This window comes from Triticum dicoccoides, chromosome 2B (genome assembly GCF_002162155.2).
Source record: "Triticum dicoccoides isolate Atlit2015 ecotype Zavitan chromosome 2B, WEW_v2.0, whole genome shotgun sequence".
Lineage (NCBI taxonomy): Eukaryota > Viridiplantae > Streptophyta > Magnoliopsida > Poales > Poaceae > Triticum > Triticum dicoccoides.
In genome coordinates this window covers 550,971,069-550,985,886 of record NC_041383.1, presented here as the reverse complement: position 1 = coordinate 550,985,886, position 14,818 = coordinate 550,971,069, and positions in this window count along the sequence as shown.

Here is a 14,818-nt window from a genome sequence, read left to right as displayed (position 1 = left end):
TGCGGGAGAGGAGGAGGTGTCACGGGAGGGAGGGAGGCGCCAGGGACTCAGGTGCGGCTGCCCTCCCTCCCCTCCACTATATATAGGGGCAAGGGAGGGGGGGCGCAGCCTTGGCCCTTCCTCCAAGGAAGGGTGCGGCCAGGGAGGAGTCCATCCTTCCTAAGGCACCTAGGAGGTGCCTTCCCCCTTTAGGACTCTCCCTTTCCCTTATCTCTTGGCGCATGGGCCTCTTGGGGGGGGGGGCGCACCAGCCCACCTGGGGCTGGTCCCCTCCCACACTTGGCCCATGCAGCCCTCCGAGGATGGTGGCCCCACTTGATGGACCACCGGGACCCTCTCGGTGGTCCCGGTACATTACCGATAAAACCTGAAACTTTTCCGGTGACCAAACAGGACTTCCCATATATAATTGTTTACCTCCGGACCATTCCGGAACTCCTCGTGACATCCGGGATCTCATCCGGGACTCCGAACAACATTCGGTAACCACATACAAACTTCCTTTATAACCCTAGCGTCATCGAACCTTAAGTGTGTAGACCCTATGGGTTCGGGAATCATGCAGACATGACCGAGACGTTCTCAGATCAATAACCAACAACGGGATCTGGATACCCATGTTGGCTCCCACATGTTCCACGATGATCTCATCGGATGAACCACGATGTTAAGGACTCAATCAATCCCGTATACAATTCCCTTTGTCTAGTGGTATCGTACTTGCCCGAGATTCGATCGTCGGTATCCCGATACCTTGTTCAATCTCGTTACCGACAAGTCTCTTTACTCGTTCCGTAACACATCATCCCGCGATCAACTCTTTGATCACATTGTGCACATTACGATGATGTCCTACCGAGTGGGCCCAGAGATACCTCTCCGTCACACGGAGTGACAAAATCCCAGTCTCGATTCGTGCCAACCCAACTGACACTTTCGGAGATACCTGTAGTGCACCTTTATAGTCACCCAGTTATGTTGTGACGTTTGGTACACCCAAAGCATTCCTACGGTATCCGGGAGTTGCACAATCTCATGGTCTAAGGAAATGATACTTGACATTAGAAAAGCTTTAGCATACGAACTACACGATCTTTGTTCTAGGCTTAGGATTGGGTCCTGTCCATCACATCATTCTCCTAATGATGTGATCCCGTTATCAATGACATCCAATGTCCATGGTCAGGAAACCATAACCATCTATTGATCAACGAGCTAGTCAACTAGAGGCTTACTAGGGACATGGTGTTGTCTATGTACCCACACATGTATCTGAGGTTCCTATCAATACAATTATAGCATGGATAATAAACGATTATCATGAACAAGGAAATATAATAATAATAACCAATTTATTATTGCCTCTAGGGCATATTTCCAACAATCTCCCACTTGCACTAGAGTCAATAATCTAGTTCACATTGCTATGTGACTAACATTGATAGGTCACATCGCCATGTGACCAACATCCAAAGAGTTTACTAGTGTCACTAAACTAGTTCACATCACCATGTGATTAAGACTCAATGAGTTCCGGGGTTTGATCATGTTTTCCTTGTGAGAGAAGTTTTAGTCAACGGGTCTGCAGTATTCAGATCCGTATGTACTTCGCAATTCTCTATGTCATATTGTAAATACTGCTTCCACGCTCCACTTGAAGCTATTCCAAATGGTTGCTCCACTATACGCATCCGGTTTGCTACTCAGAGTCATTCAGATAGGTGTTAAAGCTTGCATCGACGTAACCCTTTACGCCGAACTCTTTATCACCTTCACAATCGAGAAACATGTCCTTATTTACTCCAAGGAGAATTTTGACCGCTGTCCAATGATCCATTCCTGGATCATTCTTGTACCCCTTGACTAACTCATGGCAAGTCACACTTCCGGTGCGGTACACAACATAGCATACTATAGAGCCTACGTCTAAATCATAGGGGACGACATTCGTCTTTTCTCTCTCTTCTGCCGTGGTCGAGATTTAACTTTTAACTTCATACCTTACAACTCAGGGAAGAACTCCTTCTTTGACTGATCCATCTTTAACACCTTCAAGATCATGTCAAGGTATGTGCTCATTTTGAAAGTATTATTAAGCATTTTTCATCTATCTTATAGATCTTGACGATTATTGTTCAAGTAGCCTAATCCAGGTTTTCTAATTGAAAAACACTTTTCAAATAACCCTACATGCTTTCTAGAAATTCTATATCATTTCTGATCAACAATATGTCAACAACATATACTCATCAGAAATTCTATAGTGCTCCCACTCACTTCTTTAGAAATACAAGTTTCTCACAAACTTTGTATAAACCCAAAATCTTTGATCATCTCATCAAAGCGTACATTCCAACTCCGAGATGCTTACTCCAGTCCTTAGAAGGATTGCTGGAGCTTTGCATATTTGTTAGCGTCTTTCAGGATTGACAAAACCTTTCTGGTTGTATCACATACAACCTTTCCTCAAGTATAACATCGAGGAAAAAATGTTTTGACATCCTATCTGCAAGATTTCATAAATCATGCAGTAATTGCTAATATAATCCCAACAGATTCTTAGCATCGCTACAAGGAGAAAGTCTCATCGTAGTCAACTCCTTGAACTTGTCGGAAAACATCTTAACGACAAGTCGAGCTTTCTTAATGGTGATACTTACCATCATTGTCTGTCTTCTTCTAAAATCCATCTGTACCCAATAGCCTTACGACCATCAAGTAGTTCTTCCAAAGTCATGGATCCTTTCTTGGATTTTATGGCCTCGAGCCATTCGTCGGAATCCGGGCCCACCATCGCTTCTCCATAGCTCGTAGGTTCATTGTTTTCTAGCAGCATGACCTCTAAGACAGGATTGCGTACCACTCTGAAGTAGTACGCATCCTTGTCACCCTACGAGGTACGGTAGTGACTTGATCCGAAGTTTCATGATCACTATCATAAGCTTCTACTTCAATTGGTGTAGGTGCCACATGAACAACTTCCTGTGCCCTGCTACACACTATTTGTAGTGATGGTTCAATAACCATATCAAGTCTCCACCATCCTCCCACTCAACTTTTCGAGACAAACTTTTCCTCGAGAAAGGACCTGGTTCAAGAAACAATCCCTATTGCTTCCGGAACTGAGACTGGAGGTATACCCAACTGTTTTGGGTGTCCTATGAAGATGCATTTTATCGGCTTTGGGTTCGATCTTATCAACCTAAAACTTTTTCACACAAGCGTCGCAGCCCCAAAATTTTTAGAAACGACAATTAGGTTTCTCCAAACCATAGTTCAAACGGTGTCGTCTCAACGGAATTACGTGGTGCCCTATTAAAGTGAGTGTGGTTGTCTTTAATGCCTAAACCATGAACGATAGTGGTAATTCGATAAGAGACATCATGGTACGCACCATATCCAATAGGGTGCAACTATGATGTTCGGACACACCATCACACTATGGTGTTCCAGGCGGTATTAATTGTGAAACAATTTCCACAATGTCTTAATTGCGTGCCAAAGCCCATAACTCAGATACTCATCTCTATGATCATATCATAGACATTTTATCCTCTTGTCACAATGATCTTCAACTTCACTCTGAAATTACTTGAACCATTCAATAATTCAGACTTGTGTTTCATCAAGTAAATATACTCAACATCTACTCAAATCATCTGTGAAGTAAGAACATAACGATATTCACTGCATGCCTCAGCACTCATTGGACCGCAAACATCAAAATGTATTACTTCCAACAAGTTGCTATCTTGTTCCATCTTACTGAAAACGAGGCTTTTAAGTCATCTTGCCCATGTGGTATGATTTGCATATCTCAAGTGATTCAAAATCAAGTGAGTCCAAACGATCCATCTGCATGGAGTTTCTTCATGCGTACATACAAATAGACATGGTTCGCATGTCTCAAACTTTTCAAAAACGAGTGAGTCCAAAGATCCATCAACACGGAGCTTCTTCATGCGTTTTATACTAATATGACTTACATGGCAGTGCCATAAGTAGGTGGTACTATCATTACTATCTTATATCTTTTGGCATGAAAATGTGTATCACTACGATCGAGATTCAATAAACCATTCCTTTAGGTGCAAGACCACTGAAGGTATTATTCAAATAAATAGAGTAACCATTATTCTCCTTAACTGAATAACCGTATTGCGATAGACATAATCCAATCATGTCTATGCTCAACGCAAACACCAAATAACAATTATTTTAACACCAATCTCGATGGTAGAGGGAGCGTGCGATGCTTGATCACATCAACCTTGGAAACACTTCCAATACATATCGTCAGCTCACCTTTAGCTAGTCTCTGTTTATTCCGTAGCTTTTATTTCGAGTTACTAACACTTAGCAACCGAACCAGTATCTAATATCCTGGTGCTACTAGGAGTACTAGTAAAGTACACATTAACATAATGTATATCCAATATACTTCTATCGACCTTGCCAGCCTTCTTATCTACCAAGTATCTAGGGTAATTCTGCTCCAGTGGCTGTCCCCCTTATTACAGAAGCACTTAGTCTCGGGTTTGGGTTCAACCTTGGGTTTCTTCACTGGAGCAGCAACTGATTTGCCGTTTCATGCAGTGCCCCTTCTTGCCCTTGCCCTTCTTGAAACTAGTGGTTTCACTAACCATCAACAATTGATGCTCCTTCTTGATTTCTACTTTCACAATGTCAAACAACGCGAACACCTCAAGGATCGTCATCTCTATCCTTGATATGTTATAGTTCATCATGAAGCTCTAGCAGCTTGGTGGCAATGACTTTGGAGAAACATCACTGTCTCATCTGGAAGATCAACTCCCACTCGATTCAAGTGATTGTTGCACTCAGACAATATGAGCACAAGCTCAACGATTGAGCTTTTCTCGCTTAGTTTGCAGGCTAAGAAAATCGTCGGGGGTCTTGTACCTCTGACGTGGGCAGGAGCCTGAAATCTCAATTTCAGCCCTCGAAACATCTCATATGTTCTGCGACATTTCAAAAAATGTCTTCGGTGCCTCAACTCTAAACCATTTAACATTACCAAACTATCATGTAGTCATCAAAACGTGTATGTCAGATGTTCGCAACATCCACAGACCACGTTCGAGGTCCAGCACACTAAGTGGTGCATTAAGGACATATGCCTTCTACTGTCCGCATAATTGCTACTATCAACTTTCAACCATATTTTCTCTAGGAACATATCTAAAACAATAGAACTAAAGCGCGAGCTTACGACATAATTTGCAAAGATCTTTTGACTATGTTCAGGATAATTAAGTTCATCTTATGAACTCCCACTCAGATAGACATCCCTCTAGTCATCTAAGTGATTACATGATCCGAGTCAACTAGGCCGTGTCCGATCATCATGTGAGACAGACTAGTCATCATCGGTGAACATGTTCATGTTGATCGTATCTACTATACAACTCATGCTCGACCTTTCGGTCTCTTGTGTTCCGAGGCCATGTCTGTACATGCTAGGCTCGTCAAGTTAACCTAAGTGTTCTACGTGTGTAAATCTGGCTTACACCCGCTGTACGTGAACGTAAGAATCTATCACACCCGATCATCACGTGGTGCTTCGAAATGACGAACTTTCGCAACGGTGCACAGTTAGGGGGAACACTTTCTTGAAATTTTAATGAGGGATCATCATCTTTACTACCGTCGTTCTAAGCAAATAAGATGTATAAACATGATAAACATCACATGACATCAAATAGTGACATGATATGGCCAATATCATTTTGCTCCTTTTGATCTCCATCTTCGGGGCTCCATGATCATCATCATCACCGGCATGACACCATGATCTCCATCATCATGATCTCCATGAATTTGTCTCGCCAACTTATTGCTTCTACTACTATGGCTACCGGATAGCAATAAAGTAATGTAATTACATGGTGTTTTTCAATGACACGCAGGTCATACAATAAATAAAGACAACTCCTATGGCTCCTGACGGTTGTCATACTCATCGACATGAAAGTCGTGATTCGTATTACAAGAACATGATCAATCTCATACATCACATATCATTCATCACATTCTTCTTGGCCATATCACATCACATAGCATACCCTGCAAAAACAAGTTAGACGTCCTCTAATTGTTGTTTGCATGTTTTATGTGGCTGCTATGGGTTTCTAGCAAGAATGTTTCTTACCTACGCAAAACCAGAACGTGATATGCCAATTGCTATTTACCCTTCATAAGGACCCTTTTCATCGAATCCGTTCCGACTAAAGTGGGAGAGACTGGCACCCGCTAGCCACCTTATGCACCAAGTGCATGTCAGTCGGTGGAACCTGTCTCACGTAAGTGTACGTATAAGGTCGGTCCGGGCCGCTTTATCCCACAATACCGTCGAAACAAGATTGGACTAGTAACGGTAAGCATATTGAACAACATCAACGCCCATAGCTACTTTGTGTTCTACTCGTGCAAAGAATCTACGCAATAGACCTAGCTCATCATGCCACTGTTGGGGAACGTAGCAGAAATTCAAAATTTTCCTACGTGTCACCAAGATCTATCTATGGAGAAACCAGCAATGAGGGGAAGGAGAGTGCATCTACATACCCTTGTAGATCGCTAAGCGGAAGCATTCAAGAAAACGGGGTTGAAGGAGTCGTACTCGTCGTGATCCAAATCACCGGAGATCCTAGTGCCGTACGGACGGCACCTCCGCGTTCAACACACGTACAGCCCGGTGACGTCTCCCATGCCTTGATCCAGCAAGGAGAGAGGGAGAGGTTGAGGAAGACTCCATCTAGCAGCAGCACAATGGCGTGGTGGTGGTGGAGGAGCGTGGCAATCCTGCAGGCCTTCACCAAGCACCTGTGGGAGAGGAGGAGGTGTCACGGGAGGGAGGGAGGCGCCAGGGACTCAGGTGCGGCTGCCCTCCCTCCCCTCCACTATATATAGGGGCAAGGGAGGGGGGCGCAGCCTTGGCCCTTCCTCCAAGGAAGGGTGCGGCCAGGGAGGAGTCCATCCTTCCTAAGGCACCTAGGAGGTGCCTTCCCCCTTTAGGACTCTCCCTTTCCATTATCTCTTGGCGCATGGGCCTCTTGGGGGGGGCGCACCAGCCCACCTGGGGCTGGTACCCTCCCACACTTGGCCCATGCAGCCCTCTGAGGATGGTGGCCCTACTTGGTGGACCCCTGGGACCCTCCCGGTGGTCCCGGTACATTACCGATAAAACCCGAAACTTTTCCGGTGACCAAATAGGACTTCCCATATATAATTCTTTACCTCCGGACCATTCCGGAACTCCTCGTGACGTCCGGGATCTCATCCGGGACTCCGAACAACATTCGGTAACCACATACAAACTTCCTTTATAACCCTAGCATCATCGAACCTTAAGTGTGTAGACCCTACGGGTTCGGGAATCATGCAGACATGACCGAGACGTTCTCCGATCAATAACCAACAACGGGATCTGGATACCCATTTGTCTCCCACATGTTCCACGATGATCTCATCGGATGAACCACGATGTTAAGGACTCAATCGATCCCGTATACAATTCCCTTTGTCTAGCGGTATTGTACTTGCCCGAGATTCGATCGTCGGTATCCCGATACCTTGTTCAATCTCGTTACCGGCAAGTCTCTTTACTCGTTCCGTAACACATCATCCCGCGATCAACTCTTTGATCACATTGTGCACATTACGATGATGTCCTACCGAGTGGGCCCAGAGATACCTCTCCGTCACACGGAGTGACAAAATCCCAGTCTCGATTCATGCCAACCCAACAGACACTTTCGGAGATACCTGTAGTGCACCTTTATAGTCACCCAGTTATGTTGTGACGTTTGGTACACCCAAAGCATTCCTACGGTATCCGGGAGTTGCACAATCTCATGGTCTAAGGAAATGATACTTGACATTAGAAAAGCTTTAGCATACGAACTACACGATCTTTGTTCTAGGCTTAGGATTGGGTCTTGTCCATCACATCATTCTTCTAATGATGTGATCCCGTTATCAATGACATCCAATGTCCATGGTCAGGAAACCGTAACCATCTATTGATCAACGAGCTAGTCAACTAGAGGCTTACTAGGGACATGGTGTTGTCTATGTACCCACACATGTATATGAGTTTCCTATCAATACAATTATAGCATGGATAATAAACGATTATCATGAACAAGGAAATATAATAATAATAACCAATTTATTATTGCCTCTAGGGCATATTTCCATCAGTCTCCCACTTGCACTAGACTCAATAATCTAGTTCACATCGCTATGTGATTAACATTGATAGGTCACATCGCCATGTGACCAACATCCAAAGAGTTTACTAGTGTCACTAAACTAGTTCACATCACCATGTGATTAAGACTCAATGAATTCCGGGGTTTGATCATGTTTTCCTTGTGAGAGAAGTTTTAGTCAACGGGTCTGTAGTATTCAGATCCGTATGTACTTCGCAATTCTCTATGTCATATTTTAAATACTACTTCCACGCTCCACTTGAAGCTATTCCAAATGGTTGCTCCACTATACGCATCCGGTTTGCTACTCAGAGTCATTCAGATAGGTGTTAAAGCTTGCATCGACGTAACCCTTTACGCCGAACTCTTTATCACCTTCACAATCGAGAAACATGTCCTTATTTACTCCAAGGACAATTTTGACTGCTGTCCAATGATCCATTCCTGGATCATTCTTGTACCCCTTGACTAACTCCTGGCAAGGCACACTTCCGGTGGGGTACACAACATAGCATACTATAGAGCCTACGTCTAAATCATAGGGGACGACATTCGTCTTTTCTCTCTCTTCTGCCGTGCTCGAGCTTTAACTTTTAACTTCATACCTTACAACTCAGGCAAGAACTCCTTCTTTGACTGATCCATCTTGAACACCTTCAAGATCATGTCAAGGTATGTGCTCAATTTGAAAGTATTATTGAGCATTTTTGATCTATCTAATAGATCTTGACGATTATTGTTCAAGTAGCCTAATCCAGGTTTTCTAATTGAAAAACACTTTTCAAATAACCCTACATGCTTTCTAGAAATTCTACATCATTTCTGATCAACAATATGTCAACAACATATACTCATCAGAAATTCTATAGTGCTCCCACTCACTTCTTTGGAAATACAAGTTTCTCACAAACTTTGTATAAACCCAAAATCTTTGATCATCTTATCAAAGCATACATTCCAACTCTGAGATGCTTACTCCAGTCCTTAGAAGGATTGCTGGAGCTTTGCATATTTGTTAGCGTCTTTCAGGATTGACAAAACATTTCTGGTTGTATCACATACAACCTTTCCTCAAGTATAACGTCGAGGAAAAAATGTTTTGACATCCTATCTGCAAGATTTCATAAATCATGCAGTAATTGCTAATATAATCCCAACAGATTCTTAGCATCTCTATGAGTGAGAAAGTCTCATTGTAGTCAACTCCTTGAACTTGTCGAAAAACATCTTAACGACAAGTCGAGCTTTCTTAATGGTGATACTTACCATCATTGTCTGTCTTCTTCTAAAATCCATCTGTACCCAATAGCCTTACGACCATCAAGTAGTTCTTCCAAAGTCATGGATCCTTTCTCAGATTTTATGGCCTCGAGCCATTCGTCGGAATCCGGGCCCACCATCGCTTCTCCATAGCTTGTAGGTTCATTGTTGTCTAGCAACATGACCTCTAAGACAGGATTGCGTACCACTCTGAAGTAGTACGCATCCTTGTCACCCTACGAGGTACGGTAGTGACTTGATCCGAAGTTTCATGATCACTATCATAAGCTTCTACTTCAATTGGTGTAGGTGCCACATGAACAACTTCCTGTGCCCTGCTACACACTAGTTGTAGTGATGGTTCAATAACCATATCAAGTCTCCACCATCCTCCCACTCAACTTTTCGAGACAAACTTTTCCTCGAGAAAGGACCCGGTTCAAGAAACAATCCCTATTGCTTCCGGAACTGAGACTGGAGGTATACCCAACTGTTTTGGGTGTCCTATGAAGATGCATTTTATCCGCTTTGGGTTCGAGCTTATCAACCTGAAACTTTTCCACACAAGCGTCGCAGCCCCAAAATTTTTAGAAACGACAATTAGGTTTCTCCAAACCATAGTTCAAATGGTGTCGTCTCAACGGAATTACGTGGTGCCCTATTAAAGTGAGTGTGGTTGTCTTTAATGCCTAACCCATGAACGATAGTGGTAATTCGATAAGAGACACCATGGTACGCACCATATCCAATAGGGTGCAACTATGATGTTCAGACACACCATCACACTATGGTGTTCCAGGCGGTATTAATTGTGAAACAATTTCCACAATGTCTTAATTGCGTGCCAAAGCCCGTAACTCAGATACTCATCTCTATGATCATATCATAGACATTTTATCCTCTTATCACAATGATCTTCAACTTCACTCTGAAATTACTTGAACCATTCAATAATACAGACTTGTGTTTCATCAAGTAAATATACTCAACATCTACTCGAATCATCTGTGAAGTAAGAACATAACGATATTCACTGCATGCCTCAACACTCATTGGACCGCACACATCAAAATGTATTACTTCCAACAAGTTGCTATCTTGTTCCATCTTACTGAAAACGAGGCTTTTAAGTCATCTTGCCCATGTGGTATGATTTGCATATCTCAAGTGATTCAAAATCAAGTGAGTCCAAACAATCCATCTGCATGGAGTTTCTTCATGCGTACATAAAAATAGACATGGTTCGCATGTCTCAAACTTTTCAAAAACGAGTGAGTCCAAAGATCCATCAACATGGAGCTTCTTCATGCGTTTTATACCAATATGACTTACATGGCAGTGCCATAAGTAGGTGGTACTATCATTACTATCTTATATCTTTTGGCATGAAAATGTGTATCACTACGATCGAGATTCAGTAAACCATTCCTTTAGGTGCAAGACCACTGAAGGTATTATTCAAATAAATAGAGTAACCATTATTCTCCTTAAATGAATAACCGTATTGCGATAGACATAATCCAATCATGTCTATGCTCAACGCAAACACCAAATAACAATTATTTTAACACCAATCTCGATGGTAGAGGGAGCGTGCGATGCTTGATCACATCAACCTTGGAAACACTTCCAATACATATCGTCAGCTCACCTTTAGCTAGTCTCTGTTTATTCCGTAGCTTTTATTTCGAGTTACTAACACTTAGCAACCGAACCGGTATCTAATATCCTGGTGCTACTAGGAGTACTAGTAAAGTACACATTAACATAATGTATATCCAATATACTTCTATCGACCTTGCCAGCCTTCTTATCTACCAAGTATCTAGGGTAATTCTGCTCAAGTGGCTGTCCCCCTTATTACAGAAGCACTTAGTCTCAGGTTTGGGTTCAACCTTGGGTTTCTTCACTGGAGCAGCAACTGATTTCCCGTTTCATGAAGTGCCCCTTCTTGCCCTTGCCCTTCTTGAACCTAGTGGTTTCACTAACCATCAACAATTGATGCTCCTTCTTGATTTCTACTTTCGCGATGTCAAACAACGCGAACACCTCAAGGATCATCATCTCTATCCTTGATATATTATAGTTCATCACGAAGCTCTAGCAGCTTGGTGGCAATGACTTTGGAGAAACATCACTATCTCATCTGGAAGATCAACTCCCACTCGATTCAAGTGATTGTTGCACTCAGACAATATGAGCACAAGCTCAACGATTGAGCTTTTCTCCCTTAGTTTGCAGGCTAAGAAAATCGTCGGAGGTCTTGTACCTCTGACGTGGGTACGAGCCTGAAATCTCAATTTCAGCCCTCGAAACATCTCATATGTTCTGCGACATTTCAAAAAATGTCTTCGGTGCCTCAACTCTAAACCATTTAACATTACCAAACTATCATGTAGTCATCAAAACGTGTATGTCAGATGTTCGCAACATCCACAGACCACGTTCGTGGTCCAGCACACTGAGCGGTGCATTAAGGACATAAGCCTTCTACTGTTCGCATAATTGCTACTATCAACTTTCAACTATATTTTCTCTAGGAACATATCTAAAACAGTAGAACTAAAGCGCGAGCTTACGACATAATTTGCAAAGATCTTTTGACTATGTTCAGGATAATTAAGTTCATCTTATGAACTCCCACTCAGATAGACATCCCTCTAGTCATCTAAGTGATTACATGATCCGAGTCAACTAGGCCGTCCGATCATCACGTGAGACGGACTAGTCATCATCGGTGAACATCTTCATGTTGATCGTATCTACTATACGACTCATGCTCGACCTTTCGGTCTCTTGTGTTCCGAGGCCATGTCTGTACATGCTAGGCTCGTCAAGTTAACCTAAGTGTTCTGCATGTGTAAATCTGGCTTACACCCGTTGTATGTGAACGTAAGAATCTATCACACCCGATCATCACGTGGTGCTTCGAAACGACGAACTTTCGCGACGGTGCACAGTTAGGGGGAACACTTTCTTGAAATTTTAATGAGGGATCATCATCTTTACTACCGTCGTTCTAAGCAAATAAGATGTATAAACATGATAAACATCACATGCAATCAAATAGTGACATGATATGGCCAATATCATTTTGCTCCTTTTGATCTCCATCTTCGGGGCTCCATGATCATCATCGTCACCGGCATGACACCATGATCTCTATCATCATGATCTCCATCATCGTGTCTTCATGAAGTTGTCTCGCTAACTATTACTTCTACTACCGCTATGCCGACAAATCCCGATAGGAGCTGCACATATCTTGTTCTCAGGGCACACTGGATGAGCCAGACGTCGGGTTGGTATAGACCCTGGTTGCCCAGGGTCGCCGGACATCGCTCGGTTTGGACCAACACTTAGACAAGCACTGGCCCGGGGGGGGGGGTGTAAAATAAAGATGACCCTCAAGAGCACGACTCCCGAGGGAAAAAGGGCTAGGTGAGGCAAATGGTAAAACCAAGGTTGGGCCTTCCTGGAGGAGTTTTATTCAAAGCGAACTGTCAAGGGGGTCCCATAAATCACCCGACCGCGTAAGGAACGCAAAATACGGGAACGTAACACCAGGATGACAGAAACTAGGGCGGCAAGAGTGTAACAAAACACCAGGCAAAAGGCCAAGTCTTCCACCCTTTACCAAGTATATAGATGCATTAATTAAATAAGAGATATTGTGATATCCCAACCAAAATCCTGTTCACCATGGAGCAATCGTCAACTTCACCTGCAACTAGCAACGCTATAAGAGGGGCTGAGCAAAAGCGGTAACATAGCCAATCAATGGTTTGCATAGGTAAGGTGTCAAAGGTTAGAGGTTCATGGCAAAATGGGAGGCTTGATGAGCAAAAGATAGGTAACGCAGCATAGCGATAGAACGAAGAAACTAGCACAGCAATGATAGTAGTGAGATCCAGGGTAGTGGTCATCTTGCCTGAAATCCCGCAAGGAAGAAGAACGATTCCATGAAGAATACGAACGGATGAAGCCGAACCAAGCATAGACGAATGAATCCTCACGATCGCAACGAAACAGGAACTATCGAGAAGAAGCACACAACAAGGTAAACACACCACACATGAACATGACATGATGCACAAACAAGTATGGTGCATGACAAAGCTACATGAAGCTACTCATGGCAAGAGATGATGCAAACAGGAGCAACACATCAAGGCAAGTTTAAATGAGGTCGGGAACAACATATAACAATTCCGGTAAGTCCTCATATGCATATTTCGAAAATGGTCCAGACCTGAATAAACCTTATGTTCAAGTTGTTAAACAGCAAGTTACGATGCACAAAGATGATCTACCCGAGATTCTAGTCAAGTTACATATAAAGTTCATTTAGTTCGGAGCTACGGCCTAGAAGATATGAGCAATACAAGTTAAACATGGCATTGATGCAAAATGCACCCAAACATCAAGCAAACACCTCAAAACAAGCATGCAACATGATAATATGAAACTACATGCAATTCTAAGCAAGTTTCATATAGAGCACACTCAAAACGGAGCAACGGTTCAACACACACACACTATACAAGTTATAGCAACAATCTGTCCAAAACAGCAACTACGCATATTGCAAGCATCAAAACAACATGCTACATCATCTCAACATGAAAACAAAAGGCATGGGCATGATGTGCAGGTAAAGCATAACAAAATATGAACACTGAGCTATCTCCATAAATCACTAGAACATGCTCAAACACACATGGTAAGATTGCAAGTAATAACAATTCAGACTTTGCAGAAAATAACATCAGGTTGCAATGTTTAGAGCTATCAAACAACATGTTACAGGAACTTATAATAGCAAACAAAGGCATGGCATGATACTACTAAATGCATAGATCAAAAGTCCCTTACTGACCATGAGCCAAAAAGGATCAGAAAATATGATGGCACCCATGTAAACATAGCAAGTTATAATACAGATTCAAACATGGCAGAAACAGAATTATGAAGGCATGTTTATGAGCTTGTACCACTCACTACATAGCAATACATGGCATGGCAAGGCAACCAATAGTAAGAAGACATGTTTTTGAAGCTAAGCATGGAAAGATCAAGTCCATAGGATGCATGAAACACTAGCAACAATCATGGAAACAACTGAACTTAATGTTAACAAGCTGACAGCAACATTATTTAGCAACATTGGAGCATGATAACAACAAGCTACAGCAGGCTATAAATGCAACCAGGGGCATGGATGGATAGAGCATGACATGTAGATCAAAACATATTTAGTGAACATATTTAGTGAACATATCCAGGTTTACATAGCATCACGAAATAACAGATTCAGCCTA